The sequence below is a fragment of the Eumetopias jubatus genome, unplaced genomic scaffold, assembly GCF_037043125.1.
Source record: "Eumetopias jubatus isolate StellerSeaLion01/CBP00866 unplaced genomic scaffold, mEumJub1_p1.0 scaffold_5, whole genome shotgun sequence".
Lineage (NCBI taxonomy): Eukaryota > Metazoa > Chordata > Mammalia > Carnivora > Otariidae > Eumetopias > Eumetopias jubatus.
In genome coordinates, this window is record NW_028274811.1 from 28911227 (window position 1) to 28919986 (window position 8760).

The following is an 8760-nucleotide window of genomic DNA, read 5'->3' on the forward strand; positions in this document are numbered from 1 at the left end:
CAGACAATTATGATGAGAACCTTCTATTTCTCATCAAGGGGCACCAAGTCTTAATTGATCACTGAATGCTAAAGAGAGTCCCAGAAGGGCCTGAGTTTCTCTGGAACAATTAAATGGCTCCATTTCTTGCTGTGAGGAGCTCCATTTTGAAAGGTTCCCTACAAACAGGTGTCCGTGCTGACTCTGAGCAGGAAATGGTACCTGCACACATGTGTGCATGTGTGTGTCTGCAGGGAAAGCGGTCAGTGGGCTTCCCAGCAGTCTTTTGCTTGGCTACAAATATGTTTCACAGACCAACCCCACACCTCTGGACTAGGAGTTTGCAGATCTGAACACTTCCCCTCCTTTAGCAGGAGAGGCCTATGGTCAGTAATGATTAGTCAGCTCAGCCCCATTCTTACCGGAGTACAGGCGTCAGCTCCCATCCCAGGCAGAGCTGTCTGGGTATGTCTGGGGCTGCCTCTGTGGGATTCCGGCAATGTCCTGCCCCAGAGACGAGCCATCAGCATGCATGGACCTGATGGGCCCTAGAAATGCTCATTCCTTAAAACTGATGCTCCTGGTGCTTCCCTTCCACTCTAGCTGTTATGTGGACAGGCCGCAGACTCCCACGTGCACACCTGGCTGTGCAGCCCCAGAGATCTGATCTGCCTGTGGCAAGGAACTTAAAAGTCCCATGGGCACCTGGAACTCCCTCCTCTGGGTTTCTCAGCCCCAGCAGTGACAACCTCATGCGCCAAGCCACCAAGCAGCAGTCAACCTGGGCCCTACTTCTCTGCCCCCCTTCACAGTGCCCCGCCATTAGCCAAGCTCTGTTGAACCCACGTCATACCTTCTCGGGCCTCTTCCCTTCTCTTCGGCCTCCCTGGCTTGGTTCAGCTCTCTCTCCTTCTTACCTACCATGCTCAGGTCCACTGAGGCCAGAGGATGTGTGCCCCCTTGTGGGTTCCCCATCACCCTGAGCCGGCCACAAACAGCATCCTTCAGCTGCTTCCACAGCACTGCTTCCTGCCACGCCTGCCCGGGGCCCAGGCTCCAGGCCGCCCCTGACTTCCTGCCCTGCGGTGCAGGGTCCACAATGTCTCTCCTGCCTCTGACACCCTTTGTCCTTTTGCCAGCCCGCTGAGCTGATCTCTTTCGATCCCTGTCCTCGGGCCCAACCACGGACTGGCGTCACTCGCTGCTCCATGTTCTCAAAGCCCGCATTCTGGCATGTCTCTGTGCATCTGTCTCCCCAGCCTGACTGCACTGCAAGCTACTTGAGGCCAGGCTGTGGTCAGCTCATCCCTAACTCCCTGGGTCCCAGGCAGGACCTTCAATGTCATGGATCCTCAGGTGCCATTCTGCTGAGAGAACATCTTCACACCTAATTTTCAGTCAGGCTCCTGATAACACGGCCCCACGTCTTCATATCCCCCCCACCCCAGGGCTGGTCCTGCAACTCCTGTTCCTCACCCCTCCCATGTTCTTCCCGCACTTCTAACTACAGGTCCCCAAGCTGCAGTCACAGCTTGGAAAGACTTCTGACAGAGCCATGCAGCCTCCTGACATCCAGTGATGTGTGCTGACTTTAAAAATATCCAGGCAAACCCCCAAGTGTGCCAGATAAATCCCACTCTTCAGGGGTCTATGGAGACAAGGGTGGCCACGCCCAGGCACCCACGTCAGGGGAGAGTGGCTGTGGTGGACGTGACTGTTGAGTGCTGACTCAAATTCCAAAGTCAGCCTGGCCTCACTGAGGTTGTGGCTCTGCCACTTACGCCTATGTGTCCTTGGGCATGTGACATAATGTTAACCCTTGGAGCTTATTTTATCATCAAGCAGCGATGAAGACAGAATGGACCCCAGACAGTTGGTGGAAGAACTGAATGAAAACATGCATATATAGGGCCTGACAAGCATTCACTCAGTGGAGTGCTCAGGAAAGTCAATAAAAATAACAACAATGTGTATAATTTGAAAAGAGGCCGCCTCCTTGAAAACTGATGTTGGTTATTTTTATTGGCAAGGACAGCACTAGCAGCTATAACAAACAAGCCCCTACAGCTTATTTCTCCCTTGTGAAAGTCCAAAGTGGGTCTCCATGATTGGCAGGTGCTGCTCCACATGATTCATGGACCTGGACCCCTACCATCCTTCAATGCACAATTCCCAGGGTTACCGCAGAAGGGAAAAGGCCATGGAGGATAACACATGGAGGTCTTCAACGGCCAGCCGTAGAAGGGGGGCGCACACCAGTACTGACCATGACCATGATTCATTGACTAGAACTTGGGCATATGGCCACAACTAATTGCAAGAGAGGTTGAGAAATGTCCTTTAGCTATTTGGTCAGAGGGAAAAACAGCCAGTCTCCCAGTCTCTGTCACATAACAAACCAAGTTGAAAGCTGACCATGAAGCCAGGGTGTGAGCAACCAGCCAAAGCCTATTGGGTCCTGTGTGACCCATGTCCTGTATCCAGCCTCTTCTGAGAGATGGACGGTCCTCTATCACAGAAAAAGTGGCTTCTAACACACTCGGCTTCAACACACTGACGTTGCTCAGAAGAGAAACAGCTATACTATCTTGTCAAACGGACAAAACTGTGTCCTTCCCTCCTTCCTGGACTAATACTCCAGGAGGGCACCCCATTCAAGAAACCAGAAGTCCTCACCCCTAGAGAGGGCCCCACATGCTTCGAAGACAGCAACACGGCTTTAGGCAACCTTGGCATCCATTCATCAGGGCACATTAGCTTAGCTGGTTTTTTTGACTATTACCAGGCCAGGAAATGAAGATTCTGTGGTTGATCCTGAAGGGATCTCTGCGGTCTTTACCTCTGCAACTCCTCCGACTATAAATCAATCACAATAGACATGAACCTTGCTTGCAGAAACCCAAAGCTTACCCAGAGTCACACACTGTTGGAGAAGGGCTGTATGGAGAAGTGAGCCAGGCTTGAGTGAGAGGCAAGTCTCTGACCACAGGCCTCCCAACAACTGAGATGGGACCAGGGCATGTGGCCTATCCTCAGTGCACAGGACTAGTAAGAAGACTGTGAGGATCCTGTGAAAAAGATGGACATGAGAGTGACAAGCCCTCTACTATCAGGAAGGGCAAAAGAGGTCAGAGGGGCACAGGGCTATCCTACCTACTACCACACTGTTCCGCTCCTCCCCAACAGGGCACCCGAACAGGCTCCTCGCTGCGTTACAAACCGCCTTCATTCCTACCTTCACTCTTCAGCACATGCCACGATCTCAGTCTAGAACACCCTCTCCAGCCCTCTGGGGCGATCCTACCTAGCGGTATGGTGATGCAGACCTATCACGTGGCTCCCTCCTCTGTGTTCCTGCTGCAGCTGTGCCTTGTGCCCCCCAGTCACAGTCTAGTTCGGGGCAGCCCTATGCCCAGACTCCAGCCTTGCATGCAAGGTCCCACAGCCCCTCTCTCCCTATTTCCAGCAACAAAGTATCCACCAGGCCAAACTGCTCCTGTTTCCTCAGTGGACATTCCTGCTGTGGCCCCTGAGCTCAACTACAAATCCCCTATAATGTTCCTTAGCCTGCCACCATTCTTTAATATGTTCAATTACTTTTCTCAATCTCATATAAAGGGTTCTGTAGGGGCCCCTGGGTGGCTCAGTCAGTTATGCGTCTGCCTTTGGCTCAGGTATTAATCTCAGGATCCTGGGATGGAGCCCCAAGAGTCAGCCTCTCTGCTCAGCGGGGACCCTGCTTCTCCCTCTCCCGCTGCCTCTCTACTCCACTCGTGCTCACTCTCTCTCTTTCAAATAAATAAATAAATAAAATCTCCATAAATAAATAAAGTGCTCCGCAGATGCAGTTTCCAGGCCTTTCTTCTAACCTGACTGCTACTCTAGATCCAATGTATATAAATAGTCTGAAACCGACCTCCTCAACCTTAGCAGTTGCTATACTCTATCATCACTGCCAATTTCCTCGTCTGTAGTGATGGGATGCATCAGTCGGCTCTGCTCACCAGTGTACCTCCAGGACCCCACCCCCCCTGCCTGTTACCTGGTAGGCTCTCAAATGCTGGCTGGATGGTGACTGTTTAGTGGGCATTTACAGTGGATGGGGTTCTCTTGACAAAAGATGAGGGCAGCATTGCCAAAGGCCACAGGCCACAGGACTCAGAGATGTGGCAAGTGGGACACCAGTCAGGGACCTTCAGTGAGACCATTTGTGGACACATACCCAGCCAATCCCTGTGGGAACTCAGACCCTCGAAATTCAGCGAGCTTGTGGGGCCACCTTACGCATTCCCAGGAAGGGAATACCACAATTGCCCCGACAGCTAAGGTGGGAGCCACGAAGAGGCCTTCCCACTCCCTGATAATTCTATGGCTCCAGCCGCCTCTTTTGCCACGAGACTAGCTCAGTAAAAGACGAAAGAGACCAGAGGGAAACACTTACCTTCCTCACATCTGCAAGTGACTGACCTCTGCTAAGGCCACAGCATACAAAACTCTTATAATCAGGGCACTTACAAAACCACTGGAACCGGCGACTGTGAAGTCTTTTATTATCTAAGCAGTGAATTCGCGCATATCGATCCCGAATGAAATATTGACCAGAACTGCTGGGGAGCTGCTAGTCAGACGGGCCCTATCTCCAGCACCCGAGGATGAGGGGAAACTGAGCGATCTGTGGTTTAAGTCACTGTTGCCGGGGGAGGACCGCACCATCCACTCCCTGCAGCTGGATAAATGCCCACATGTCCACATGCATTTGCCACCTTCCCATCAACTCCAATCATGACAGCAAACCTGAGGCACTTAATTCTGAAGCATAGGACACTAATCCTGTTTACAGCATTCTCTTCCATTTACTCCTATCATACCAGATGATTAACAGTATCACTGCTGTCAAGTCCCCAGAGGCATGAGGATCTAATACACAACTATCACTCACAGAGCTGAGGTTCAGAAACAGCCCTCTGATTGGCTGAGAAGAGAGACTTGTTCTGGTACTCTAGCCAATCAGGAAAAACATCTCTCTCCATTCATAAAACACTACATCATCAAGCGAGCAGATGATTAAAGAACTTACAGTCTACCCTCAATGAACCAAGGAATTACAAACAAGGAGAGAAGGACAAATTGAGATAATAAATAAATCCTAAGCTGCAAATTTTGTTCCAGCATACGTATCTTCCTCGTGTATTAGGTTTTTAGTGGTGGGGAAAAAACAGAAGCTAACACAGGTGTTATTCAGGAAAGAGTTTACAGGAGGCTAGTCTGGGATTACAATTTTACCTCTGTAAAAGCCCCAAGCTCGGGAGCTGCACTGAAGGAATCAGCACTACATTTCAATGGCAAGGCACTATCTTCCTACTTCAAGAGGAAGCTTTCCTTCACACCTCCTCTCTCTTTTAAAGGTTGTGCCAAACTCTAAGATAGCCATTTCAATGGAAGGCTGTCAAAGGACAAGTTTAAATGTGAGCTTCAACAGAGGAGGATCCTGGTTGGTTGGGCTTGGCATCTAGAAGCCATTCAGTATTTGTTGAATAGATGAAGTATTCCCAGTAAGGATAAAGACCATCTGGCCATGTCTCTCTCCTGCTCAGAGCCTTCAGTGGCTTCTTCTAGGTTTACCTGACTCCCTCCAGGATTCAGCCATCCTGAGCCTCTGGTAGTTCCCCCATCTGACCTCTATTCTCACTGTTCTAAGACTCCATACATGGGGATCCCCAGACCTCAAACACTTGTCCGCTTCTGCCCTCCTTTGCCCAGCCAACTCGTACTTGGCCTTTCTGTACCCAGGACGGGCTTGCTTCTGCTTACGTCACTGTTCTGGGGGCTACCATGGGAGCTACTGTGGCCTTCTGCACCAACCTTGCAACAGCCACTTGCCTGTCTTCTCTTTGCATCACTTTCCCAAGGATGAGGACTGGGCATTTCTTGATCATGCTCCTGTCCCCAGTGCCTGACTCATGAGTTGATTCTCAGGAATTATTTATTGAAAGACTGTAGGACACCAATCTGGCAGGCTTGATCCAAGCAAACAAGCTATACAACTCTTTGGAACCCACTTGGGCTCACTCGTAAGAGCTAGGGTGGGCCCCAATGTACTTCTAAAATGGTAGAATGTGGGGAGAACCCACAGGAAAGGTGTGGGCCCCTCTCAGCCCTGCTCCTTCCCAGCATATGTGCCAGGAACCGAGCTGTGAAAAACCTACCACAAATCCAAAGGCACAATCCAACAAAGAGTAGAAGCTGCTGTAATTCTGATCAATAGCATATATAGGTTCTTATTGTGTTTTGCCAGCTTGGGGTTTGCACTTTGGTTTATTTCAATAAATCACCTTTAAACGAGCAGAGGCAGCATTAGCTCTGAAGGTATTAGAGGCAGGTCCCAGAATACATGTACTCGAAGCCCCTCTATGGGAAAGGGATAAGGGGTCTTGGAGTTCTGCTGTCACCAGGGCCAGAAGAAATGGCAGACGGAGATGTACCACTCCCTGCGCCTGGCCACTTTGGTACAGACCACGCCAGTGACTTACGGCTGTGTGTTATAGTGTCACAAGTGATATTCCAGACCACTCCTCATTCTAAAGGCCCTACCTCAAATAATTTTCACTTAAACGCTTCCTTCCTTCCTAAAGCCTTCATCTAGCGGTCAGCATTAACAATGGTGACAGGCTATAAAACAAAATAACAGAATGAAGAGATTTCCCGCTCTCCTCCTAAAACTAGAGGGGGGAAGAATTTAAAGACTCGAGGGTTTTTTGGTTTTGGGGGGGTTTTACGAAAAAAATTAGGTTTTAAAGCAAATTTATCCCCACTGGAGACTGAGATGACACTGCCCAACTTTATTCAGTTGTGTACAAGGGGTATAAATTCCAGTTGCAGGCATGAGGTGGCCATTTCAGAGCCAGTAACTCCTCTGAAGGCAGACTGGTACACTAAAGGAGGCCTGCAGTAGGTGAATTCCACCTAACTTACAACTAGAGTCTCCCACTCAAACCTAAAGCTGTTTGAAATTCCCCTAGTCCACAGAGCAGGAAGCCTGAGACAAAGTACTTTGCCCCCTCTTTAACGGTAAAACCTCAAACCACAAAGGTGGAAGAAAAAGAGAAGCCAACAAGAATGCCCCTCTAATTGTCTATTTTTATATGCTGTTTATTGGATCATTAAAATCTTACAAGGATTTCATGGTAATTGTAATTGCTGAATTCAAAGTTTGTCTTAGCTGTCCGTACAGACGTTTCTCGCTTTCAGACTCAGCAATATTCTCCCTAACATTTGGTCTAAAAGAACCTTCCAATCTACTGACTAGATCCCTGAGTGATCCACGGCCCCTGCAGGAGTGGAGGCGGGGCGCGCCACCCCGCACACCTGTTGTCAGGTGACACCGCCAGCAGCAACCAGCGCACTCACCACCCCACTCCACCCCACCCCCAGCGAGTCCTTCCCTCCCGGCCTTCTCCACCCTGGGAGCCTACAGCCTTCCCGAGTTACCTTTTAAAAAAAAAAAACTCCCAGCCACAAAGCAAACAAAAGGCCGATCAGAAGATGAACGAGGGCAACGGGGGGTTCCCGCGTCCCCTCTCCAGCCAGTCCCTGGACAACCCCCGCCCCAGCCCTGCCTGGCTCCAATCCCACGAGTATCCCCCAGCGGCCAAGCCTCCCCTCTCCGCAGAGACCGAGCCAGACGCCTACACCACCGCCACCTGGCTCTCGGGCCCGACTTATTGTGCGGGGGCCGGCAACTCGCCGGCGGGCGGGGGCCTCACCAAGTACAACTCCGCGCGCCGCAGCTCCGGGTCGCCCAGGCCCAGGCTGGCCGGCCAGCGCCGCGGGGCCTCCCCGGGGCCTCCGGCTCAGCCCGCCCGCCCGCGCCGGGAAGGGTCGCCGGGGGAGGGGCCAGCACTGTCGCCTTCCCACAAAAGCGCCCAGGCGCGGGCCGGAGGACGCGATTTGGAGAGAAGTTGGCTTCCGGGTTTGCTGTTCGAACAAAACCAAAGAGAATCCCGCGCGGCCGGGCAGGGCCTGGGAGGGCGCCGTGCGCGCGCGAGGCCCCGCGTGGGCCACGCGGAGCGCGGCGACCCAAGCCCGGCAGAGCGCCGCCCGTGCGCGCCAGGCCCGGAGGCTCCCGGGCCCCCGCGGTCGGAAGAGCGCGGCGACCGGACCGGGCGCGCGGCGAGGGGGCCCGCGCGGCACTTACGGGGCGGCTTGGCGGCGGCGGCGGCGGTGGCAGCAGCTAGGTGTCCGGCCCGTGCCCTCTCGGCCGCTCGCGCCTTTTCTCTCCGCGCTTGTCGCTGGCCCGCCCGCCCGCCTCCTCGCTTCCCGCCCGCGCGCCGCGCGCTCGCCCCCTCCGCCCGGCTCCGCTGCCGAGTGAACTGGAACCAGTTGCCGCGGCCCCGGGATTCCCACAATGCACAGCGCGCCGCTCGTCACATCCCATGCCGTCCCCGCGCGTCCGGCCACCCCTCCCGCGCCACCCGGGCGCCCGGGCGTTGACCCCAGCCCCGCGGCTGCGCGCGCCGCGGCCTCCGAGCTCCGCCGCCCGGACGTCGGTCGGTCTGTCCGCCGGCCGCCCCGAAGCCCTGCCCGCGGGCACCCCGCCTCGAGGCTGGACGTCAGACGCAGGGTCGGGCCCGAGCCCGGGCGCGCCCTGAGCCCAGCGCTCGGAAGGGGTCTGTCCCCCGCAGAGGCGCTTCTCCGGCGCGCCGCCCAGCCCCTGTGTCTCTAGCGACACTTACTGAGCACCTACTGTGTGCCTGAGCACGGGACTGTAGCTGACTCAACCCT

General features: G+C 53.7%; 1 protein-coding gene across 6 annotated transcripts in view; it reads right to left on the reverse strand.

Moving 5' to 3' along the window:
* Positions 1-8341, reverse strand: part of MACROH2A1 (macroH2A.1 histone) — an 85346-nt gene extending 77005 nt beyond the window's left edge. Inside the window, exon 1 of one of the 6 annotated variants that reach the window (XM_028103692.2) lies at positions 8174-8341. The gene's annotated coding sequence lies outside the window, so the exon portion shown is untranslated. Of the gene's footprint in view, positions 1-2889; positions 2995-7742; positions 7810-8173 lie in introns of those variants that run through there. The other 5 variants (XM_028103688.2, XM_028103693.2, XM_028103691.2 and 2 more) reach the window with 5 other exon arrangements.
* Positions 8342-8760: the final 419 nt, after the last annotated feature.